This window comes from Taudactylus pleione, unplaced genomic scaffold (genome assembly GCF_031769625.1).
Source record: "Taudactylus pleione unplaced genomic scaffold, aTauple2 ptg000854l, whole genome shotgun sequence".
NCBI classification, from domain to species: Eukaryota; Metazoa; Chordata; class Amphibia; order Anura; family Myobatrachidae; genus Taudactylus; species Taudactylus pleione.
Window position 1 is genome coordinate 461,057 of NW_028285256.1, and position 14,736 is coordinate 475,792.

A 14,736-nucleotide genomic window follows, 5' to 3' on the forward strand; every position below is an offset into this window, starting at 1 on the left:
TGACACAATGAGGCTGTAATTGTCAATTTTTGATGAAAAGAAAGCTCATTCGTTTTTAGAGGAGGTGAGTGACTCAATAGGGCGGCAGTGTGCCCAGAGAGGTGAGATGCAGGGAAAGTTAGGGATGTTATATCCTTAGAGAAAATACAAAGGAGGGAGTTGATAAAAAGAAATGTGTAGTACATGGTGAGTTTTAGGTTTGTTATTTTTAGACAAATTTTTAAGCAATCAGTTTCTTAATCTGAAATTACCTTAGATGTTGGTCAATGTTTGTTTAACTGTTATGTAATCACACTTTGGGCCTGATTCAGACCCACTCGCGAGTGGCTGTCCGCTCGCAAGTGGGTCGATGTTATGCACTGAGCATGCGCACGAAGGAGGGAGCTCCGTCGTGCGCATGCGCCAGACGCGACGAGCGAAGGAAAGTCCTTCGCTCATTGTGTCCGATCAAAGGGGGCGTGCTGTCAATGTTGATTGACAGCACGCCCCCTTTGGTGGGCGTGCCGGGGGCGTGCCTCCCTGACGGGGGCGTTCCCACGGGAACGCCTCCCGTCAGAAGCCGGCCCACTGACATCACTAGTGATGTCAGTGGGAGTGATTTTGGCTCTGATAGAGCCAAAATCACTCCGGAGCTTGCGGTTGAAAACCTCAACCGCAGGCTCCGGCTCGCAATTTCGATGGTCGCGATGGTCTCGACCATCGTGGCCATCAAAAAGCACGCTCGTATAGCCTGTGGGTGGTGACCCACAGCTATACGAGCGTCCAGGAGGACGCTCCATGAAAATGGAGCCCAGCCCTCATTCAGAGCGTGCGCTCTGCTCAGAGCGTACGGCTCTGAATGAGGGCCTTTGTGCCTTTAACACTTGGTGCTTTTAACCCCAGCTGGAAACAGCCCCAGCTGCCCCTAGACTGAATATAAAGGAGTGGTATCCTTGATTAAGACAGGCTACAACTGACTCAATTGCTCTGCTGATCAAAGGAGATAACTTGCTCTGAGTTGGAGCAAAAGCCAGGCCAGATATATACCATAAACTATGCTTCACTGAACAATATAGACTATACATGTTAAAACAATTCTATGCAAGAGATGAAATATCACATACATTTAAAAACTGCACATGTATACATGTGTCAGTGTGTGTGTGTATCTGTGTCAGTGTGTCTGTGCTGAGAGAGAACGTGGGGGGAAGATGATGGTGTGACTGAGAGACGACGCAGGAGGGAGATGATGGTGTGCTGAGAGTTGACACAGGGTGGCAGTTATGGTGTGCTGTGAGACGACACAGGGGGGAGGCTATGTTGTGGCTGACGGATGATGCAGTGGGATGATGGTGTGGCTGAGAGACGCAGGGGAAAGGAAGTTACACAGGAGGCACGAGGCTGGTTGAACCGCTGTTGTATGATGATGACTTTGTTATTATTCCCACACGAACAGGCATCTTCCGGACGATGTGACCTACATGAATAGTGAATACCGACTGAAGACGCCATCGTCCCAGGGAGGATACATTTCTTCAGAGGTTCCACGTTGTGAGAAACCACCGCAGAGGTAAGGTGCATATGGAATGTAAAGGAATGTGCCAAAATATGGGTGTCGTGTCATGTTGGCACGCCCCATATTCAGTAACCACGCCCCTTCTGGTAGGTGACCACACCTATATTTTTGGCGCACGCCTTCGGCGCGCAAGATATATTTCTGGTATGTGTAGGGAGGGGCGCCAATCTGAAACTTGCCCTGGGCTCCGCAGACCCTAGTTACGCCACTGCTCTCCACCCCACCACCCTGTTAGCGGCTCCCCAGCGGCTGCAAATAGTAGAGGGAGCAGCCGCTGGCCAAAGAACCAACCCCTTCTCTCCCTCCTCCATTTTTGCAAGCCCCACCCCATATATGAACAGCAAAGCCCTAGATGTATGTGTGTATATATATACATGTGTGTGTGTGTATATATATATATATATATATATATATATATATATATAAATAAAATGTGTGGTTGTGTATACATGTATGTATATATATACACACACACACACACACACACACACACAGTGTGTGTGGAGCGCCAACCGATGGCAAACAATCGATAGATTCAGCCATCGATAGAAACAATCGGCCATCGATGGTACAGCTGTCAATGACCAGAACTACAGTATACCATAAAAATGTAAATTTTTATGGTATATGGTGTTTAAAAAAAATAAAATTGCGTTGAAATAGTTTTAAAAAGATGTTCTTGACCTAATTCAATCATTAAAAAAAACGACAATTTCGTAGCGGTTTTTTGAAAAATAAATTGTCGGTTAAGTCCGCAAATCACTAAGTCTGCCAAAGAACTTTGGCATATTGTGACTGAGGACCCCTTCTTGCCAGCTCTGATGAGCACCTCGCTGATGCCATGCTATAAACACCCAAGGAATATTCGAGACTGGGTGGTGAACACAGATGTCTCAGAGCTAAAATCCCCAAAACTAGAATGTCTTTTGGCAAGAAAGCCGGGATGTTACAGATGTATTAACTGTACAACCTGTAGTTATCTTGAGGTGGGTAATGCTTTCTCCCATCCCCGTTCTAGTAAACGCTACCAGATTAGACACATACTTACCTACACCAGTAGATTTGTTGTCTACATGACTGCCCATGTGGCCTGGTTTACATGGGTAAAACTATGAGACAGTTCAAAGAGTGCATGGCTCTTCACCGCTCTGCTATCAGGGCAGCTTTAGAAGGCAAGGAGCAGGATCAGCCTGTCGCAAGACATTTCAAAGAATTCTGACATGGACTAGTGATGTTGAAATATAAAATCATTGATTGTGTCCCCATGACATTACATGGGGGTGATAGAGCTAAAGCACTCCTCAGCTTGGAAGCTAAATGGATCTTTACACTCAACACAGTGACCCCATGGGGGTTAAATGAAACCTTGCCCCTCAATTGCTTCCTTTAAACTAGGGGTGAGCGGGTTCGGATTTCTGAAATCCGAACCCCCCCGAGCCCCCCCGATCCGAGTCCGATCCGAGTCAGGCTCGACTTTTCCCGCCTGACTCGGATCTGAAATCGAGGCAAAACGTCATCTTCCCGCCTTCCGAGTCTCGCGGGTTTTGGATCCTATATAAGGTACACACGTCGGCGCCATTTTCTCACTCGGCTGTGGACAGTGAAGAGGGAGGGTGGGAGTTAGGGCTGTGTAGTGTAGTGTAGTGTAGTGCTGCTGTTGTCCACTACTTCAAAGTCCATAGGGGCTGGCTGTGTTGTGCTGTGCTGCTGTTGTTAATAGGGGCTGTGTCCACTACTTCAAAGTCCATAGGGGCTGGCTGGACTGTGTTGTGCAGTCAGTTCTCCATAGGGGCTGTGTCCACTCCAAAGTCCTGTGCAGTGTCCCAGTCCTAAAGGAGTGCTGTAGTGTTGTCCAGGGGGTGCTCTGTCCATCAGGGGTGCTCCCCCCAAGTGCTAAAAAAATAATATATTTTCTGTGTTTGTGAATTGTGTGCGCAGTAGCCGCACGTGCATCAACAAAGTAGTGCCAAGCGTGCGCCTGTGTCATAAGTAAAGGGCCGGCTGGCTTGACCGTTAAGGGTGCTGTAACCCCCGAAAGTACACTCCAGTCCAAACCAAAAAAAAAATTATTTTCTGTGTTTGTGAATTGTGTGCGCAGTAGCCGCACGTGCATCAACAAAGTAGTGCCAAGCGTGCGCCTGTGTCATAAGTAAAGGGCCGGCTGGCTTGACCGTTAAGGGTGCTGTAACCCCCGAAAGTACACTCCAGTCCAAACCAAAAAAAAAATTATTTTCTGTGTTTGTGAATTGTGTGCGCAGTAGCCGCACGTGCATCAACAAAGTAGTGCCAAGCGTGCGCCTGTGTCATAAGTAAAGGGCCGGCTGGCTTGACCGTTAAGGGTGCTGTAACCCCCGAAAGTACACTCCAGTCCAAACCAAAAAAAATATTATTTTCTGTGTTTGTGAATTGTGTGCGCAGTAGTCGCACGTGCATCAACAAAGTAGTGCCAAGCGTGCGCCTGTGTCATAAGTAAAGGGCCGGCTGGCTTGACCGTTAAAGGGTGCTGTAACCCCCAAAGTACACTCCAGTCCAAACCAAAAAAAAAATTATTTTCTGTGTTTGTGAATTGTGTGCGCAGTAGCCGCACGTGCATCAACAAAGTAGTGCCAAGCGTGCGCCTGTGTCATAAGTAAAGGGCCGGCTGGCTTGACCGTTAAGGGTGCTGTAACCCCCGAAAGTACACTCCAGTCCAAACCAAAAAAAAAATTATTTTCTGTGTTTGTGAATTGTGTGCGCAGTAGCCGCACGTGCATCAACAAAGTAGTGCCAAGCGTGCGCCTGTGTCATAAGTAAAGGGCCGGCTGGCTTGACCGTTAAAGGGTGCTGTAACCCCCGAAAGTACACTCCAGTCCTAACCAAAAAAAAATTATTTTCTGTGTTTGTGAATTGTGTGCGCAGTAGCCGCACGTGCATCAACAAAGTAGTGCCAAGAGTGCGCCTGTGTCATAAGTAAAGGGCCGGCTGGCTTGACCGTTAAGGGTGCTGTAACCCCCGAAAGTACACTCCAGTCCAAACCAAAAAAAAAATTATTTTCTGTGTTTGTGAATTGTGTGCGCAGTAGCCGCACGTGCATCAACAAAGTAGTGCCAAGCGTGCGCCTGTGTCATAAGTAAAGGGCCGGCTGGCTTGACCGTTAAGGGTGCTGTAACCCCCGAAAGTACACTCCAGTCCAAACCAAAAAAAAAATTATTTTCTGTGTTTGTGAATTGTGTGCGCAGTAGCCGCACGTGCATCAACAAAGTAGTGCCAAGCGTGCGCCTGTGTCATAAGTAAAGGGCCGGCTGGCTTGACCGTTAAGGGTGCTGTAACCCCCGAAAGTACACTCCAGTCCAAACCAAAAAAAAAATTATTTTCTGTGTTTGTGAATTGTGTGCGCAGTAGCCGCACGTGCATCAACAAAGTAGTGCCAAGCGTGCGCCTGTGTCATAAGTAAAGGGCCGGCTGGCTTGACCGTTAAAGGGTGCTGTAACCCCCAAAGTACACTCCAGTCCAAACCAAAAAAAAATTATTTTCTGTGTTTGTGAATTGTGTGCGCAGTAGCCGCACGTGCATCAACAAAGTAGTGCCAAGCGTGCGCCTGTGTCATAAGTAAAGGGCCGGCTGGCTTGACCGTTAAGGGTGCTGTAACCCCCGAAAGTACACTCCAGTCCAAACCAAAAAAAAAATTATTTTCTGTGTTTGTGAATTGTGTGCGCAGTAGCCACACGTGCATCAACAAAGTAGTGCCAAGCGTGCGCCTGTGTCATAAGTAAAGGGCCGGCTGGCTTGACCGTTAAGGGTGCTGTAACCCCCGAAAGTACACTCCAGTCCAAACCAAAAAAAAAATTATTTTCTGTGTTTGTGAATTGTGTGCGCAGTAGCCACACGTGCATCAACAAAGTAGTGCCAAGCGTGCGCCTGTGTCATAAGTAAAGGGCCGGCTGGCTTGACCGTTAAGGGTGCTGTAACCCCCGAAAGTACACTCCAGTCCAAACCAAAAAAAAAATTATTTTCTGTGTTTGTGAATTGTGTGCGCAGTAGCCGCACGTGCATCAACAAAGTAGTGCCAAGCGTGCGCCTGTGTCATAAGTAAAGGGCCGGCTGGCTTGACCGTTAAGGGTGCTGTAACCCCCGAAAGTACACTCCAGTCCAAACCAAAAAAAAATTATTTTCTGTGTTTGTGAATTGTGTGCGCAGTAGCCGCACGTGCATCAACAAAGTAGTGCCAAGCGTGCGCCTGTGTCATAAGTAAAGGGCCGGCTGGCTTGACCGTTAAAGGGTGCTGTAACCCACAAAGTACACTCCAGTCCAAACCAAAAAAAAAATTATTTTCTGTGTTTAGCCGCACGTATATATCAAATCGATATAACATAAATGGAGGACCAAACTTTCTCCGATAAAAATAAAATAGAGAAAGATCAAGAACCACTTCCTCCTAGTGCTGAAGCTGCTGCCACTAGTCATGACATAGACGATAACATGCCATCAACGTCGTCTGCCAAGGCCGATGCCCAATGTCATAGTAGAGGGCACATACAATCCCAAATGGCAAAGTTCAGGAAAATGACCTTGAAAAAGACATTTAAATCAGCTGAAGAGAAACGTAAACTTGCCAATATGCCATTTACGACACGGAGTGGCAAGGAACGGCTAAGGTCGATCCCTAGTATGTTCATGACTAGTGGTTCAGCTTCACATGACGATGGAAGCCCTCCTCCCACTAAAAAAATCAAAAGAGTTAAGCTGGCAAAAGCACAGCGAAGAACTGTGCTTTCTAAGAAGATATCACAAATCCCCAAGGAGAGTCCAAGTGTGGTGGTGGTTGCGATGCCTGACCTTCCCAGCACTGGACGGGAAGAGGTGGCTCTTTCCACCATTTGCATGCCCCCTGCAAGTGCTGAAAGGAGCACCCACAGTCCACTTGCTGATATGCAAATTGAAGATGTCACTGTTGAAGTACAACAGGATGAGGATACTGGTGTAGCTGGCGCTGAGGAGGAAGTTGGCGAGGAGGATTCTGATGGTGATGTGGTTTGTTTAAATCAGGCTCCGGGGGAGACAGTTGTTGTCCGTGGGATGAAAAAGCCCATCACGGTCATGCCTGGGCAGAAGACCAAACATTCCACCTCTTTGGTCTGGCAATATTTCTATCCAAATCCGGACAACAACTGTCTTGCCATATGTACCATATGTAAAGGTGAAATAAGTAGGGGTAGGGACGTCAACCACCTAGGAACATCCTCCCTTATACGGCACCTGCAGCGCGTTCATAAAAAGTTACTGTCAAGTTCAGAAACTTTGGCTAAGACCGTAAGCAGTCCAGGGACACCTAAATCCCGTTGTCCTGTTGTATCCAAGCGCCTGCAAACCACACCGTCAACTCCCTCCTCGTCAATTTCCTCCTTAGTCAGGATCGGAAGTAGTCCTGCAGGCCATGTCACTGGCATGACTGACTCTCCTATCCGGGATTCCTCTGGAGGATCCTGCATTGCTACGCCTACTGCTGCCGCTGCTGCTGTTGCTGCTGCTGGGAGTCGTTCATCATCCCAGAGAGGAAGTAGGAACACCACTACTTTTACTAAACAATTGACCCTCCAACAGTCCTTAGCGAGGAGGATGAAGTACGACAGCAGTCATCCTGAAGCAAAACGTATAACTGAGGCCTTGACTGCTATGTTGGTGTTAGACGTGCGTCCGGTATCCGCCATTAGTGCAGTGGGATTTAGACAATTGATGGAGGTAGTGTGTCCCCGGTTCCAAATCCCGTCTAGATTCCACTTCACTAGGCAGGCGATACCGAGACTGTACAGAAACGTCAGAAAAAGTGTCCTCAGTGTCCTGAAAAATGCCGTTGTACACAATGTCCACTTAACCACGGACATGTGGACAAGTGGAACAGGGCAGACTAAGGACTATATGACTGTGACAGCCCACTGGGTAGATGTATCACCTTACGCAGCAACAGCAGCAGCGTCACCAGTAGCAGCATCTCAGAAACGCCAGCTCGTTACAAGGCAGGCTACGCTGTGTATCACCGGTTTCAGTAAGAGGCACACCGCCGACAACCTCTTAGAGAAACTGAGGGAAATCATCGCCCAGTGGCTTACCCCACTTAGACTCTCCTGGGGATTTGTGATATCTGACAACGCCACCAATATTGTGCGGGCATTACATCTGGGCAAATTCCAGCACGTCCCATGTTTTGCTCACACAATAAACTTGGTGGTGCAGAATTTTCTGAAAAGCGACAGGGGCGTGCAGGAGACGCTTTGGGTGGCCCGAAAAATTTCTGGCCACTTTCGCCATTCAGCGACTGCGTGCCGAAGACTGGAGCGCCAGCAAACACTCTTGAACCTGCCCCGCCATCACCTGAAGCAAGAGGTTGTGACACGGTGGAACTCAACCCTCTATATGCTTCAGAGGATGGAGGAGCAGCAAAAGGCCATACAAGCCTATACATCCATCTATGACATAGGCAAAGGAGGGGGTATGCACCTGACTCAAGCGCAGTGGAGAATGATTTCCATGTTGTGCAAGGTTCTCCAGCCCTTCGAACTTGCCACACGTGAAGTCAGTTCAGACACTGCCAGCTTGAGTCAGGTCATTCCCCTCATCAGGCTTTTGCAGAAGCAGCTGGAGAAAGTGAAGGAGGAGCTAAGACGGAGCGATTCCGCTCGGCATGTGGGACTTGTGGATGAAGCCCTTCATTCGCTTTGCCAGGATTCCAGGGTGGTCAATCTGTTGAAATCAGACCACTACATTTTGGCCACCGTGCTCGATCCTAGGTTTAAAGCCTATGTGGTGTCTCTCTTTCCGGCCGACACAAGCCTGCAGAGGTGCAAAGACCTGCTGGTGAACACACTGTCAGCTGAAGCGGAACGTGACACGTCAACAGCTCCTTCTTCATTTTCTCCTGCAACTGGGGCTGCCAGGAAAAAACTTAGGTATCCTAAGCAACCCGCTGGCGGTGATGCAGGACAGGCAGGACCAAGTTTGGACATCTGGTCCGGACTGAAGGACCTGGCAACAATTTCTGACATGTCTACTGTCACTGCATATGATACTGTCACCATTGACAGAATGGTGGAGGATTACATCGGTGACAGCATCCAAGTAGGCATGGCAGACAGTCCATACCTGTACTGGCAGGAAAAAGAGGCAATTTGGAGGCCCCTGTACAAACTGGCTCTATTTTACCTGAGTTGCCCCCCCTCCAGTGTGTACTCCGAAAGAGTGTTTAGTGCAGCCGGGAACCTTGTCAGCGAAAGGCGTAGGAGGTTGCTTCCACAGAATGTGGAGAAGATGATGTTCATCAAAATGAATTATCAGCTCTTCCAGGGAGACCAGCCTCCAGAAGGTACAGAGGGACCTGTGGTGGTGGATTCAAGTGGGGACGAGTTAATACTTTGTGAGGATGAGGATGTACACACTGAAGAGGGTGAGGAATCGGTGGATGAGGAGGATGAGGATGACATCTTGCCTCCATAGAGCCAGTTTGTGCAGGGACACATTAATTGCCAGCTTGTTTTGTGGGGGCCCAAACGAACCAATCATTTCAGCCACAGTTGTGTGGCAGACCCTGGCGCTGAAATGATTGGTTTGTTAAAGTGTGCATGTCCTGTTTATACAACATAAGGGTGGGTGGGAGGGCCCAAGGACAATTCCATCTTGCACCTCTTTTTTTTCTTTGCATTATGTACAGTTTGGGGCCTAGTTTTTCAAACTGCCATCCTGTCTGCCACTGCAGTTTCACGCCTAGATGGGTCACGTGTTTGTGCCGCCCACTCGTGTCGCTTAGCATAGTCATCCAGCTACCTCGGTGCAACGTTTTGGACATAAAAACACTATTGTGAGGTGTGAGGTGTTCAGAATAGACTGGAAATGAGTGGAAATTAAGGTTATTGAGGTTAATAATAGCATAGGAGCAGAAAAACCTACAAATTCTGTGATTTTAGCTGTTTTTATGCTTTTTTTAAAAAAAATACAGATCCAAAACACAAAACCCAGAACCCAAAACACGGAAGGGTGGTTTTGGCAAAACCAATCCAGATCCAAAACACGAAGAAAGATCCAGATCCAAAACCAAAACACAAAACACGAAAAGTGGCCGGTGCACACCCCTACTTTAAACATGAGAGATCTTTTTCTCATTTGTTTGGTCATCTTTAGCAAAGCACGGGTTGCTTTGGTCGTTTCCTATTTCAATCTCATTACATATAAATTAATTGAGTAGATCTTTGGCAGAGTTACTGATTGACAGTCTGTCTATAAAATACTAACAGTCTGATTTTATTTCTTGTCCCCTCTCTAGCCTGCTCCAATTGAGCTTCAATATGCAGACACATAGCCAGCCATTTTTAATGGATTTATAATCCAAGTCTGAGGTACTATACTTAGGTATATATTTTTTCTACTGTTGGTTATGCACTGTATGCTGTTAATGTATTATATGTTTGCTTTCTGTGTATCCAGCGCATCAGGAGATTAATGAGTAGACATCGCTGTATGTTTCCATCTCTGTGCAATGCAGCTCTGGTATTTTGATTTGTTTATGTGTGTTGCCATGGGCTGAGCGGGTTACTGCTGACGTCACTGATAGGTGTCGCTATGCGTCTGACATCATGAGGTGCAGTGGCAGCAGCTGGCATGCGTTTCACATGTACTTTGGTGTGATGGTATTGGGTATTTAAGGTAAGCGCTTTTGTGTATTCTTAATGACTGTTTGAATAAACCGGAACGTTGCTTGAAGCAAAGCAAAGTTGCTAGTTTCCTTTTATTTATCCTGGAGTGCCTCCTTTGGATTTGTGTATGTACTACTTTGGCTGAGCACCCGGTACAGTTCTGCAAGAAGGGTAAGTGCTGATCAGTGACTGGATATATATATATTGTGATACTTGGGGTTAATTAGCTCAGTAGACTGGAGTCAGTGGTGCAGTGAGTAGGTGCAGAATTAGAGTCCACATGTAGCATTCCAGTTAAATAAACATAAGTGATGCTTTACTTCCAGCATGTGAAATCAGGAAACAGAAAATAATAAACAAACCTAGCCCTTGTTTAGGGCACTAGCTCACTTCTTGAACCCTCTCTACAGAAGCAGCTAGTCTGCATGAAAGTCTCTCACAGTCTCTGAGATTTGTGGTCCTTCCTGCCACATGCAGGACTGGACACTGGCCTGGTATAGCTTTCACAGCTTGTTGGCTGCCGCCTCTCACAAGGACAGTGTCAGAGGTATATGAATCTGCCTGTCTCCTTGCAGGTATGATCCTGACCACCTGGTCTGCGGATCGCCCCTGCCCCACACAGAATCTGCTGCTCACCAGTGCCACCTCTGGTGATACTGCCACAAAAAAAAAAAAAAAAGATATATATATATATATATATATATACAGCACGGTACCTCACAGCATACAGCAGCGTGCACTCCCTATACACATGGACTATGAGCAGCACAGCCTTTACTGACAGTAGAACTGGAGATTTATTTTATTTTTGATGTCGCAGCTGAATTAAAACTGTGGGGACTGACATTGCTTATATATGCACGGGAACAAAGTGCACCAAACAGTACAAACAATAGAATTTAAATAGATTTTTATTTACGTTGCAGCTGCATTCAAACTGCATTAAGCCACAAGTCTTATATATGCACGTCAGCAAAGTGCACCCACCAGTACAAACAATAAAATTTAATTGATTTTTTTTTTTCATGTTTCATCTCTATTCAAACTGCATGGAGCCGCAGGTCTTATATATGCATGTCAACAAAGTGCACTAGGGTAAAGCATACCAAACAATACAATTTATTAATTCTTTTTTTTTCTTGATATCGCAGATCTATTTTAACTGCTTGGTGTTCACAGGACTTATATATGCAAGTGAATGTCTTTTTTGATGGACATAGCACATCCTATATACACCAGAGTACAGCACAGCATACACCAGCGTACACCCCCTATACACATTGACTAAGAGCAGCACAGCCACTTGTGAGTCTGGACACAGCACAGCCTATATACAATGAGTACAGCACAGCATACAGCAATGTGCACCCCCTATACACTGTTGCAACTCTCGGATGGACAGTGGATGCTAAACCAGTATTTGGTATTGGCGAGACCTATTACTGAGGCATGGAGACGAACATGCTGGTGGAGGAGCTGAGGCACATAAATATCTGAAAACTTAACAGTGCTCCTCAGGATCATACCCATTCCAATCCACAAAGAAGTGGACATAACCTCTAGAAACCCCAAAGTCCAAGATCTGCTTCATTTTGTATTCCTCCTGAAGGTCTACTGGAATAGCATAGGGAGGGTTGCAAGATGTTGAAAATTGATTAAGAACCAGAGGTTTGAGGAGAAAGACATCAAATGCATTAGGTATTCTGAGAGTGCCAGGAAGTTTTAGGCAGAACGCCACTGGGTTGATCATCTGGAAAATGTGGATTGGACCAATGAATCTGGGAGCAATCTTCATTGTAGGAACTGTAATTTGACAACCACACTGTCACTTGGCCTCAGTAACGGATCCCTCCTCCTCTTTTTGTCTGCAACCAGTTTACACCTCTGAGAGGCTTTGCACAGATTCTTTTTTTTACCTCTTTCCAGATTTTGAAGAACCGGTTCACCGTAGCATGGACAGCTGGAAGTGACATGGACCAAAGGATTGGTACTTCTGGTAGAACAGGATGCAGGCCGTACTGAATGAAAAATGTAGAATGACCCGATGTCTTATGAAACCGGTTATTGTGGCCAAATTCAGCCCATGAAAACAGAGAGACCCAATCATCTTGATTAGCAGACACATATCTGAAAAAACCTCTCCAGGTCCTAGTTTACTCATTCTGTCTGACTGTTATGCTGAGGGAGATATGCTGATGAAAAGCTTAAGTTGACACAAAGCACTTGCATAACGCAAATTGCACCCCATGGTCTGACAATGTCCTTAGGGAACCCATGTAACCTGAAAATTTCTCTAATAAAAGTCTCCACTAGCTTTGGAACCGAAGGTAGTCCATTTAATGGGACAGAGTGAGCGGCCTTGGAAAATCTGTCCACTACTACCTAGATGGTATTAAACCCTTGAAAAGAAGGCTGATCTGTCACAAAATCCATGGAGATGTGGGTCCAAGAATGATCAGGCACTGGCAGTGGAAGCAGAGGTCTTGATGGAGAGTGCGGTGAATAATTGTGTTGAGCACATAGTGACAGGCTGCCACAAAGTCCTTGACATCTTTATTAACTGTCAGCCACCAATAGCTCCTGAGGATTAGCTCCAAAGTTTTCCTCACGACTGCTTGACCAGTAAAGCGTGATGGATGAGCCCACTGAATTATCTTATACCGGAGTTTGGGTGCTATGAATGTTTTCCCAGCAGAATCTTGACCTTGTTGGTGATAGCCACAAAGCAAACAGGGTACAGAATGGGCTTGGTTTTCCCTTACTTCCTCCACTTCAGCAGAACTGAGTGCTCAGGACATGGCATCAGCCTTGACGTCCTTGTTAACAGACCGGTAGGTAATCACCAGATTAAACCTATCAAAATATAATGACCATCAGGATTGACTAATTTAAACAGTGGACTGTTTTAAGATTCATCAGGTTCTTATGATTGGTGTAGGTCATCACCAGAAATTTAGCTCCCTCCAACAAGTATCACCATTCCTGAAGTGCCAATTTGATGGCTAGTAGATTTTATTTATCCTTACAGCATAATTCCTCTCTGGAGCAGTGAATTTACAGGAGAAGAACCCACAGGAATACCACTTGCCCTCCTCATCCTTCTGTGACAGCACTGCCTCAACTCCAACTGTGGAAGTGTCCACCTCCAGGAAAAAAAAGTTGGTCACAATTTGGTTGTCTAAAAGTGCATACACACGTAACGATTTTTTTAACGATTTGTCGATAACAACGTCGTTCTCGTTAAGTCGTTCAAAAAAATCTTCCAGTTTGAGTTATAACGATGAACGATAATCACAAATGCGCACTCCCGTTTGTAGTTATCGTTCATAGTCCATTTCAGACTGTCCAACATGACTATTTTCATTAAGGAAAAGAACATTATTCATTCGTCGTAAAATCGTTCATTACACTTCAAAAAATCATTCACTTTTTCAAAGGTAAAATCTGACAGAAAATTGTTGGTTACAAAATCGTTACGTGTGTATGCACCTTTAGAATGGGTGCTGAAAGGAAACATTGCTTTAGAAGGACAAAAGCTTCCTCTGCTTTAGGAGACCACACTCGAGTGTCCTGATCCTTCTTGGTAAGAGCAGTGATGGGAGCTGTGATGGACAAGTAGTTCCTGATAAACTGGCGATCGAAGTTACAAAACACAAGAAGCGTTGTATCGATTTCAACCCAATTGAACTGGGCCAGTTGACCATGGCAGTTACCTTCTTTGGTTCACCCTGAAGAACCCAAAATGATGTACCCAGAAATGTCAGTTCATTTTGCTTAAATGGCACTTTTCTAGCTTGCCGAAAAGCTGATTGGCCAGAGTCATGACAGTTATTTACATACATGTTGGCAATGGCACACTGTATCATTAGAGAATATCAATATACCATCCAGATATACCACAAACTTATAGAACAGATCCCGGAAGATAGGATTTATGTATTTTTGGAACAAAGGCATAACTAAATACTCGTACTAACTATCACACATATTGAAGGCCATCTTCCACTAATCCCCAGATCAGATTCTGATTGGATTGTAGGACCCAATCACTGTCTAGCTTAGTGAAGATAGTTGCCCCTTTATCCAATCAAAGAGTTCTGAGATCAGAGGTAAGGGAAACTGGTCCTTGATGATAATGGAGTTCAAGCCACGGTAATCAATGCAGTGTCTCAAACCTAAACCTTTCTTTTTAACAAAGAATAGGCCAGCAGGTGATTGGACTTCTTGAGGAAACCAGCACTCCAGATTCTCTTTAATCTATTCTGACACTGCCTGGGACTCAGGAAGTATGAATTCCCAGGTCACAAATCTATAGCACAGTCACATGATGAGCGGGAAGCATCTGAGCAGCCTTTTTTCTGAATACATCTCTGAAGGACTGGTAAGGAGCTGTAAGCAGATCTTCTGGGGAAATGACTGAACTCTGAATTGCATGGTGTGGAGGTTTGACAGATGACAAACATGACCTATGGCATTGAGTACCCCAAAACAGAATTTGCGGTTCACTCCAATCTAAAATTG